This window comes from Impatiens glandulifera, chromosome 5 (assembly GCF_907164915.1).
Source record: "Impatiens glandulifera chromosome 5, dImpGla2.1, whole genome shotgun sequence".
NCBI lineage: Eukaryota > Viridiplantae > Streptophyta > Magnoliopsida > Ericales > Balsaminaceae > Impatiens > Impatiens glandulifera.
The window spans coordinates 44,346,761-44,359,494 of record NC_061866.1 but is presented as its reverse complement, the minus strand read 5'-3'; positions in this window follow the sequence as shown (position 1 = coordinate 44,359,494).

The window sequence follows — 12,734 nt, the reverse complement described above, 5'->3', positions numbered from 1 at the left end:
ATTATAAAAGAAAATGATGCATTTCTAAAATTAAGTGTTCGAGGGAGACACTTTTCATCTTCTCTTATGTACGTCATCTTCCAATGGTGAAAAGCAAGAAAGAAAGTGGCTTGTGTTCTTAAATGAGTTGAATAAGGTATTTTGTTTTTGTTGCAAATTATTCAAGATAAACCAATGACAACTAGTTTGGCTGGCATAACCTTCCATTGCAAGTTATTCACAGGATAAACCAATGACAATTAGTATATTATTTAAAATTAATAATTGTATTTGTGAATAAAAAAAATGTTTGGATTACGGCAGCCCCAACATTTGCGCCAGTAAAAAAATGCAAAGAGAAATAAGAAGAACGGATCACGGAGACGTCTGCTCAATAGAGTATGGTGTTCGTCGTTTCCTTTCTCTTAAAGTATATAGAGAAAAAACATTATTATAATGTTATAACACTTTTAGGCCATCCATAAAACATGATTATATTGTTCAAATGAGAATAAAAATAAAATTAAGGTTAACCATATTTTCTTAGATATTATTTGACTTTTTTTAAGTTGTAAACCAATTTTTTACGAAATAAATTGAGAAAGAAAATGTAATGTTTTAGAAAACACAAGTGTAAGATTTTTTTTCTTTGACTCGATCTTTGGTGACATTTGAGAAAGAGTCTCGGTGCTTTGTCCCTCGTGCTCGTGCCCGTCCCGACTATAGTATAAATTCTTGGTCATTTTGTAAGAACAAAATATTTCCATTTTATTCAAATCTAATCTTAACAGCTTCTATAGTTTAAAATATTCTAATCCTATCATACACTAAGTTTCGTATCATTTCTATTCACAATCATGGGTCTAGATAGATATTATAATCGGGATGAATCTATGTAGGGCTCGGGTGGGCTGAAGTTTACCCCGCAAAAAAAAAATTATTGTTTTACGGTAAAATTGTGACACTACCCTCTAATTCTTAAATTTTTTTTAACTTCACTATTTTGTTTAACTAACTATTTTAAAAAATGATAAAAACTTACATTTTTCACTCATTTTATCAAAAAAAAAATTCGTTATATATTTAAGCTCACCCTAAATTTTTTTCAAACCATCCCACTTCCGAATCCTGGGTCCGTCCTAATTATAATGGTATTGATGGAATAAAGGGAGGAAAAAGAAGGTACCTAGTTCCAAAATCATAATTCCAAAGTAATTACACTTTCAAAAACATAAAGTTAGAAAATAAACAAGACTTTAAATTAATCACTTTTTCTAATTCCATTTAGGCAATTTTAAGGTAATTTTTAAATACGGATCTCTCGGTAGATTAAAGGTCAATCTGAAAACAAAATATAAGAATAAGTAATTTGTAGTTCAGAGAATTAATTAAAATTGTGGTTTAAGAGTCAAGTCATTTGGAAGAATAATTGAATTGTTATGACTTTATAAGAATATGCCACCAAATATTTTGGTTATTTTCTATATTTCAAACTTATTGTTCAAACATCAAGAGTCATACTTTACTACCGCTGCCTAAGGGCTTTCCCCCAAGTTGACTCTCTGATCAACTCGCTTGAATGCGCCTTTCAGATCTGCTTCCTTCCGATCGAGCTACGAACACGAGTAGGTAGGCGGCGTGGAGGGGGAGGGGCTAAAGGGCTGCCTTTTCAATCCATCTCCGCCCCCCCTTACCTCTGTGATAGCCTATTGATTCAGTGTAAGAGGCTTTGCTTTCATTTCAGTCTATGATTCGTAGAACCTAAGAGTTATATCAACCAACAGCTTCATAGATCAAGGAGTCCCCTTTTTTTGGATCATCTACCCGCATCTGAGTTCTTTCTGATCGGATCTTTCCAGGGGTTGGTGCATTGAAGGAAAGAGAGAGAAGAAGACATAATTAATTATGTGACTTAGGTTGCGTCAAAATTTCAATTCGTTTAGATCAAACGTCAATCCGAAATCAATGATATACCAAAATGAAATAAAATAACCAAAAATCTTAAATTCGGGAACCTTAATGTGCTGTCACCATATTTCATGTTTAGAGTTAAAATCAATGACAAAAATCTAACACAATATTATTACAAGACATATAGTCCATGTCAAAATTTTAAAGTAATTGTAGTTAAAATTCACATTGAATTTATAAAGATGTCTCCTAAATGACCAAAACACATGTTTTGGGTTGCCCTTAAATAGGACATATTTAGAGGCAAAATTGACTAAATGATGATTGATGAAGATTTGTAGGGACAAAGCATGACCTAATCCAGTAAAAAAATTCAGATCAATTGTGTTAGGATTAGATCACATTCTCCAAAGTTTACTAAAATTAATGATTTTCCCCTTTCTCAAGAATTTCAGAGGTTCTTGTTCAAGGTTCAATAAATGAACATAAATGACATATACATTATACATATGCTTCATTTACATTTTTTAAACATACCAATTCAACGATTATTTGAAAAACATAAGTTAATTAATTTTTAAAACTATGAATTATAAATTGCAGTTTGGGATCAATCAAAACTACTCCATTGTTGTTTGTTGTTTTATAAGGTATATTAATCAATTATAATCATTCAAATCAAGCCAAGAAGAGTGAAGAATAATAACAAAACCGTTTTTAGCATCTTCTTGATTTTAAAATTCTTGTCGGTGTTCCAAGGACAACATCAACAACATTGCATACGGCTCTACAATAACATTGACCCTTAACCTTCCATCGAATAAAGAAAAAAATAGGATTTATCAAACCAATCTCGGTAAATGATCAAATTGGGATTTTTTATTTTAAAATTTAAATTAATTTTATAATTTTATGTGTTTGGCGTTGCTTTAACATTTGTTTTCTCCAAATATACACTAATAAACAAAATTACATGCACGAATTTAAAATATATAATATATATATATATATATATATATATACTCAAATCGAGGTTATACAAATTAAAATATTATTAAATGAATGAATTTTATAAAATGATTTACAATATTTAAAAAAGTACTAGAGATATAATTATCTTAAAAATCATTAAAAAAAAAAACTGTTGGCCACTTTTTTTTATCATCCCCATTTTGATCTCTCAAACTTTTAATATATGAGAGTATGAAATCAATTCAACAAATTCTAATCCAATTATTACATTTGAATCATTAGCTTCTTAAACTTCGTGCAATCAACCATTAGATTCAAAAGAATTGAAATTTGAAAGAATACTGAAATTTGTGGGTATTTAGTGTTGCTTTAACATTTGTTTTCTCCAAATTACATTAATAAACAAAATTAAATATATTATTATCAATAATTTAAATTAATTAGTCTCCAAATATATAATAATAAAGAAAATTAAATATTTAATAATTTAAATTAATTATAAAATAATTCAAATTTTGTCCCTAAAATAAAAGTTATTTGAATTTATGTTCTTCTGAATTAAAAATTGCTAATTATTTCACAGAAAATAATTTAAATAAAATATAAGAAATAATTTCAAACATTAGAAATATTTGAAATTAATTAAATGTATGGATCATTACGTGTAACTGTGGGCACGCATAATGAATTTTGCGTCACATTTTCTCCGAGTTCAGAACGTAATTTGTGTTTGATTTATCTCAATATTCGTTGACATCTCAATATGCGTTGACACGGTTCATCCGTCATTTTGACAATTTTTATAAAATGACCCTTTTATAAAATGACTCTTAACTGATTTTCTTAACTTTTTAATATTATATATTGATACTAAACTATTATGTCTAGACAGAGAAATGATTGAAGCAATAATATGTCATAATTTTAAAGACAAGAAACCTTATGATTGATAAGGTAAACTTCGAAAAATCTTTCTTATTATTATTTTATTTTGTCGTGATAGTAACAATTTAATTACAAACTGTGGATGTCAACATGAAGTTAATTGATTTTGAAACAAATAAACTTGTCAAGCATATTGACATAAATTAGTCAAGCATATTGAGATGAATCAAACACAAATACGTTGTGGCCCCGTTGGAGGATGAAAATATCACGCAAAAGTCATATGCGTGCCTACAGATACGCGTAATGACTCATACAATTTAATTATTTTAAATATTATTAATGTTTGAAATATTTTCTATATTTATTTAATAATTTTTCTATGAAATAATTAGCAATTTTTAATCCAGAAGAACATAAATTCAAATAACTTTTATTTTAGTGTCAAAATTTGAATTCTCTCTTAATTAATTTAAATTATTATATATTTAATTTTGTTTATTATTGTATTTGGAGAATATTAATTTAAATTATGAACGTTATATATTTAGTTTTGTTTATTAATGTATATATGGGAGAAAACAAATGGTTAAAGCACCACTATTATTTCAAATTTCAACTTTTTTTTTAAACGACGGGTTGTTCGGAATCGGATTGAGTTTATTTAAAAACTCATCAAACCGTACGTACTATTTAAATATTAAAATAATAATTTCACATTTTCTCCTCTTGTTCTCGGTGTTTTATCTACACCACTCTCATATTCTATGGTATTAGTTGAATATTATGACCCGTGCTAATATGCTCATCTATAAGAAATCTCTGGTGTCAATCATGATGTTTATTGTCTTTAAGTCTCTTATGACATATTTATTGCTTTGTATTATTTTTATTCTATTTGATATTTGAATTATGATGTCTCTTTTCCAAACTTCAGATACCTATATAAATAAATACTATTTATTATTTTATAATTAAATCAATTATAATAAAAAAACTTACCTTTCATTGATTTCATTGAGATCTTAAATCAGTACACTATGCGTGTCTCTCACTTTTGTTAAAACAGTCTTTTCTACCTAATTAATCAATAATCAAATTATTAGTAAAATATTAAATTTTAAAATTATTTTTAAATTACCTCCCATTATCCTGAATTCTTGTACATCTTTATCGTAAAGTTCTCTTCATTTATCAATTTATATATTAATCAATAATTATTTTTTTCTTATTTATTTAATAAAATTAATTATATATTAATAATTCATACACAATAAAATAATACATTTTAAAATTATAAATTTATAATTTATAAAATATAATACAAAAATATAAAATAAAATTATAAAATATGAAATAAATTAAATAAAATTTTAAATATAATGATTATATATTTAAAAAATATTAGAACCTTTTATATTAGAAGTAAAAAAAATAAGTTTAAGGATTAATATATAAATATCAAAAATAAAATAAAATAAAATAAATGTTCTGATTTGTGGCCCCTTGGAGGAGAAAAATTGCACGCAAATTACGTGCCCATTAAATAAATATATATTTAAAAAAAATTATAAAAAAGAGATAAAAAATAATTATAAAAAAAAAGAGAGAGAAAGAGATCTAGAATAATATTGTGAATTAGTATATGTTTAGTAGCCAGACTTAATTATCTTTTCAAGTACCTGCAAATTTTTGTTCCTGTATTATAACTTTAAATAAAATAATTATTTAAATAATATTATAATTAATATAAATAAAAAATCTGGCCCATTATGGAAATCTGAGCCTATGACCCTAAAAATAGGATGAAATGCGGAAAGTGAAGGTGGATAATTGAATAGCGCTGGTGACCATTTTTTTTAATGACAATTGTACTCTTGCGTAACGCAACTCCAGTTGCATAACGCAACCAGAATTTTTTTTTTCGTCTCGCGATTGCGTGACGCAACTGAGGTTTGCGTAATTGCAACTGGAGTTGCGTGACGCGATTGCGTAATGCAACTGGAGTTGCGTGACGCGATTGCGTAACGCAACTGGGGTTGCGTGACGCGATTGCGTAACGCAATAGTGGTTGCGTGACGCAACTGGAGCATTTTCGTCCAAAACATTTCATAATTAAAATTTTTGAAAAAAAAAAAATAAAAATTGCGTCACGTAACCTGAGGTTGCGTGACACAACTGGGGCATTTCGTCCAAAAACAGTAAAAGGGTCACCCAACGCTATTTAAATTATCCACCCTCACTCTCCGCATTTTCCTCTTCCAGAATATGGAGAACATACAAAATACAGATACATACAAATAGGTGAACATTATAATATTGCACATATAATCATAATTCTACTTTGGATAACATGTTTTTTATTTTGATCAGGAGATGAATCAAATATTTTAAAGATATTCACATCCAAAGACTTGATAAAATGACAGATAACTTCAGCAAAGAGAACAAGAGAACTGCATTGGAAATTTTCTGTTTGGCAAGCTTTATGGTGGTTTTCTTGATAATTAACACTTCACTATAAAGATATGAGATACACCAAACATAGATGAATATACTATTGGAAATCATGAATTCAGATTGATGGTACTTTTTTTTTATTCTAGTTCTTCATAATCTATTGAATGTATTTGTCTATTAGTGTGAAGGAACTTAATTGTTTTGGTAGGATGAACTCATTATGTTTCGTTATAAAGACTTGTGCATCCAGGCATTGTCAGCTTATATATATGGATATTGTTGCGACAAAGAATATATTGTTGTTGTTTATAACCTCAATTGTATGAATTCCCTTTATAACCTTCTCCCAAAAGGTTTGTTTTTTTTTACAAGAACAGGCGATTTTATATATTTGACACAATCTCTTAGAATTACTATATTGGTTATCAATATGTGTTATAAACCAATTTGAAAATATGGGTTAAAAGGGAAAATTTGATTTGGATTGTATATATTTTTTTACAATATACTCTAACCCTAGATATTGTTTTTTTAACTCCATATTACCCTCTTTTACACTTCTAATAAACATATATCTTTGTAACCTTTAAACGATTTTAGTTAGATACAATAGCTCAAAAGTTGGAACCCTTCAACAGTTCATGAGTGAATAGATGTTTAATATAACGATCAAAAATAACTAATTTCACAATATTCGTGGCCTTTATGAATTTTGGTTTCTCAAGAATCCGAGAGACACTAGAATATCAATAAATTTTTATTTATAACATATTATTGTTTTTCTTATCATAAATTCATCTAGCATTAAAATTTCAAAAGTTCATTGTCTTATATAAATCCTGCAATTATATCTAAACATATTTTCCTAATATTAGAGGATTTTACATGGGTGCTTTTGCATTTACCTGCCTCCTCAAGTTCTTACAAGCTAGAATAGGAGATTTTGATCCATTTGTGATTCGAAATTTGGCTGCAGAACAGTGATATTGGATGAGGTCAGTTTTCTGCACTCTTTGTTTTCACAGTCTTTTCTCGTTTGAACGCAATTATAGAATATAAACAATAAATAACACCGCATTGTATCACCGTAGTTAGTTTTTGTTCTTTTTTACATGTAGGAATACAATCCAAAGTCCGTTAAATGGTTGATTTAACGGGGGGAATCTTTCCAAATAGGCATATATACTCAATGAACCTGCTTATGGCATGTGGGGTTATGTAGATTTTGACTTATTTGAAGACCTACCAGCTCAATTAGGTTTGTCAAAATTCGGTATTTTCTCTTCAAAGTATTATATAGCTACGTTGTTTATAACATATATTGTATTGTTGAAGTTTCACTATAGCTATAAGGGAAATATTCAATTAACCAACATATATTTATCGAATTTGAAAATGCGTTCGATCTTTATTTTTAGTTTGTTCATGGATCATGATTGTATATAAATAAAATAAAAAGTTCAAACATAAATGTGATTATTCAATACTGATTGATTAAACTTAAGTGTATTTACAAATTTTAACAAGATGTATAACAATTTTGTAGGTTGAAATGTTGTTTTTACATCATAAAAAATATACTTGCCATCCTGGAAGGTTAAGGATGTGGGATTATGCATAATCTTTTACTAATAAATTTCTTTATGCCCACTTATTAAAATTATTAAGGTATTTATTAAAATCTATTGTAATTTTAAATGTAAAATGGGATAGCTTAATGATTCAACCTACAAACTTAAATTTTATATGGTTACGGGTTCAAACCTTTAAAAACATTTATTTTATCAATTTTTAAACTTAACCTAGGTTAACAAAAAAAAATATCGACTTTTTTCTACTGGGGTTGGGGCAGCCCAAACCTCGGGACCGACTCTGGGCACTTGTACGGCGAAGGACGATGTCTTGTCTTTTGGGTTGTTACTTCAACGCTTAATATGAGAAAAAATAAAAATTGAGCTAAAAATGATAGTTGTTTAGCTATTTCATCAAATGACATAAAGAATACTTTTGTGAATCCAAAGCTGCAAATAGATCCAAAATATAATGATGATGATGGACAAGAGATTACAAGGCTAGTTGTGCAATGTGGAACCATTTCCTGTCCTACCTACCTTTCAAACAATTTTTCCCAAACTACCCACATTTTCATTCACATTCCCAAACTACCCACCTTCTCTCTCTAAATCATTAATCAACCTATTAATTAACTCACTCTACCTTAACCCACTAATTACTCACACTCTCTCTCTAAACCCATTAATTAACTTCTCTCTCTTTCAAACTATTAATAATATCCTCACTTTTAAACTATTAATTAATTCAATTGAAATATATTATATAAATATTAAAATAAAATACACATATGTTTTATTTTTATTTAAATCTATAAATATAATATATATAGTTCAAATTAAATACACTAAATTAACGAGAGTTCGAAGACTCCTCTTTGTTCATTGTATGGAATAACCTTGTGTGATATGTTTTTTTGCTCAACAGTTTCCAATAATTTTTCTTGACCTTGACAATAAATTGGACCATTTTGAAGGTCATTAAACGTCGCAGTTTTCAAATATATATAAAAATGAATTATAAGATAAAATATGCATTTTATTATTTTATTGTATATTAAACGTGATTATATTTATTATGTATTTATTTATTGTAATGTTTATGTTATGTATTTTATTGTGATGTGATGTACTTATTTTAATGTAATATATTTTATTTCAAGTTCCCGTTTATGTAATTGTATTTCTATTTTATTTTATTTAATAGCTATTAAATTATTTAATTTAGTGTATTTAATTTGAACTATATATATATTTATAGATTTAAATAAAATAAAATATATGTGTTATTTTCTTTTAATATTATATAATATATTTCAATTGAATTAATTAATAGTTTAAAAGTGAGGATATTAATTAATAGTTGAAAGAGAGAGAGGACTAATTAATGGGTTTAGAGAGAGAGTGTGAGTTAATTAGTGGGTTAAGATAGAGTGAGTTAATTAATAGGTTTGATTAATGATTTAGAGAGAGAAAGGTGGGTAGTTTGGGAATGTGAATGAAAAGGTGGGTCGAGTTTGGGAAAAAATTGTTTGAAAGGGGGGTAGGGACAGGAAATGGTTCTGCACTGTGTTGCAACCTGATTCTACCTGTCGGCAACTATGTCTGAAGTTTTGGAGTTTTGCAAGAACCTAAAAATGGTAAAAAACCACCCAGAAATTATGTGTGTAGAGAAAATATTTCAAAATTAATAAGACATAAGATTAGTAATATTTTGATGAGATAAATATTCACATCCAACAGCTTTGTTTTATATTTTTGAATAGTTATAATTAGAATTGATTTTTTTTATATTTATGACAGTGTATTTTTTATTTTTTGGTTTTGATTAAGAGGATATTGACTTTTATAAATTCCATGACATTCATTTTATTTCTTCTATGTAAGGCAAATAGCTTGATCATATAAATATGCCTTAACGATGTATTTTCAGTTAGAGTTAGAGATTTGGGAATTATTGATAAAAATATTGAAAATGTTTTTCATAATATAATGTTTGTTTGATATAAATATATATTAATGTTTAATTTTAATTCGTACTTGAAAGGAAAATTATATGATTAGAATTAAACTAATTTCATTAACGAATGAAAATAAGATTGTTAATAAAGAAAATCAAATTAATTTTGTATTCAATTTAGATGTGAAATAACTATTAAATATATTTTAAATTATAATAAAATATATTTATTTAATTAATATTTAATTTCTAATTAAAAAATAAATAATATATTAGACAAACATTCAATTTTAATACACCTATCAATAGTAAATGACTATGGACTATTCAATTAGTTAGAAGTTTAAAATCAAGAATGACTATGGACTATTCAATTAGTTTAGAAGTTTAAATCGAGAATAGACAAGGAGACCATTAATTTAAAGTTATGAACCAAATGATAAATGGATGAACAATATTTATTAAATAAATGTTTGGATTGTTTTATTAGATTGTTTAATTTTCAGCAATATATATCAATTATTTATTTATTTCACAAACCATACAATCATTATCTAACTTTCTCTTAGAATTTAATGAGAAAATTTCTTGACAATATATCTTTTGAACATGATGATAATTCATGTATTTTTTATTTTTTTTTGGTCAAGTTTGTTATACAGTGATTTTAGTGTTTAATCAAATTTAGAAGACAATTATCTATAATAAGTTCTACTACAATGAGACGTCGATAGAAACTATTTTAAGGAAAATTTCCTAACACATTAGGGGAAGAAAGGACATTAGCGACCAATCGTAACTGATAATTTTTTATCAGCGACGACGACCAAAGAACCGTCGTTGATATTTTTAGCGACAAATGGCGACGGTTTAACGACGATACATTTTCCACCATTGACATGACTCGAATCAAGACATCTACTTCGGTAATTTGTTTTATTTGTATTGTACTATTAATTATTTTTGTAATATCATACCTTTATATATATATATATATAGAAAGAAAGAATACCGGATATGTTTTCTTCAATGTTGAAGTGGTAATGTTTGGAACATTAACAATCTCAAGAAAGGTTCTCATAAGATATCGAGACAATCAACAAATTTCAAAATAATTGTCATTTGCTCTTTATTTGAAGCATCTTTGACTTCATTAACTAACATACAAAACTTCGCATCTCCAACTTTTTCATATATTTTTTTCTAACTTTATTTGCAAATATGCATAATATTTTTTTTGTGAATGGTTGGTGAAGTGTATGTTGTGTTTTTTTGAGTTTTTCTAAAATTATATCACCAATATTAACATTCAATCAACCAATAAGTCTTACCATCTCTATAAAATTATCACGATTTTTAGAACTCATTACCTCTAAATGCACAAGCTTGCAAACTAAGCCATCAAATACTCTCAATTATTGTTATAAGCCGCAACCAATTCTTGTGAACTTCATCTAAATTTTGGTCATTCAACATTTTGTCAATAGGTCCAGTTATTTTCATCAAATCTTGAATACATTTTACTACGTTATTATGTGATGAAGTGGGATCTCCCGCATACATCAAAAGTGGACATTTAATTGCTAACCCTCTTCTAATTATTAAATTCATCAACAACAAATGTATGATTGAAAAGTGATTTATTTGAAAAATAAAATAAGGAAACAAAATATTAATCATTTGATGAAGAGTATTTTAAACCATGAAAACTTTTTAAACCACGAATATTGAAATTTGTGATATTAGGTTTGTGACTCATATTAGTTTTCGAATACTCTACGAACTTAGGTTGATATACCGACTCATTTTGATATATGCTCGTCTAATTTTATCTTGTTGATTAACGAGATGTTGTCATACGGGGATTCGAACGGTAGGATCTCTTTCAAAAGTATTAAGATCAATTTTAATTTTTCAAGACTTAAAGACATGTTATTTACATTGATTTTCTTGGATATTAACACTGGACTATTAAAGTAAACCAACTCTTCCTAACGAAAGTGGAACATAAGTCCTGGTCTTAAAGTTTTCGTTTATTACTATTACTATATCCGGAAAAAGAGGAGTTGATACAAGGGCAGGCCCCAAGTCATAAATAAGGTTGGCGGCAGGGTGGATAGAACAAAAACCAAGGACTAAATCGATGGTACGGGAGCCATAAGGAAGTCCTTTAGCTTCGACTTTCATATAAATATTAGATTGAGAATGTACCTCATTTATAGATGCAGATGGACTTGCTTTAGGTTTAAAAAATAAAAATAATGTTTTTTTTCTTACTTTCTTGATTTTCCATTGTTATGTAAATAAGAAAAATGAAATATAATTTTTTTTAAGATATAATTTACAAATTATATAACTTAATTCCATAAATATCAAAAAATTTAATTGAGAAAACAAGATACTTACAGAATAGTTAACATGGGGAAGTGTCGCCTAACAAATTAGGCTAGAAGTTATAACTATGATTGCAAATTTGTCAAACCGAGCTCAAGTCAGCTTGAGCTCAAACTCGACTCGATTCATTATTTTATTAGCTCGACTCGAAAAAGTTTATAAATTTGAGCTCGAAGTCGACTTAACTATTTACTTACAAATTCAGGTCGACTCGAAAAGCTTAATTAAAATTAAATTTTCAAGTTCGAACTTAAAACCAAAAATAAATTGAATATATTATGTTTGAACGTAATAAAAAAATATTTGAAAGAAATTATGTTAAAACACCTATATAATTTTATTGTTAGATATGAAAATCAAAATAATAATGGTGGTTGGTACTAGATAGTAATGATGGTAGGTTGTAATATTAGTTTATTAATTTAACTTTAATGTACAAATACAAATATTTAATTATTTATTGAGTGGAGAATATTGATCAATTAGATTTAACCAACAAAAGTGTTCATTTTCTCCTAGCTGAATTTCATAAAAACAGTTATCAAAAAGTAAATCATTGTTATTTGAGTATTATTATTGATTGTATAGACTTTATCTATGAT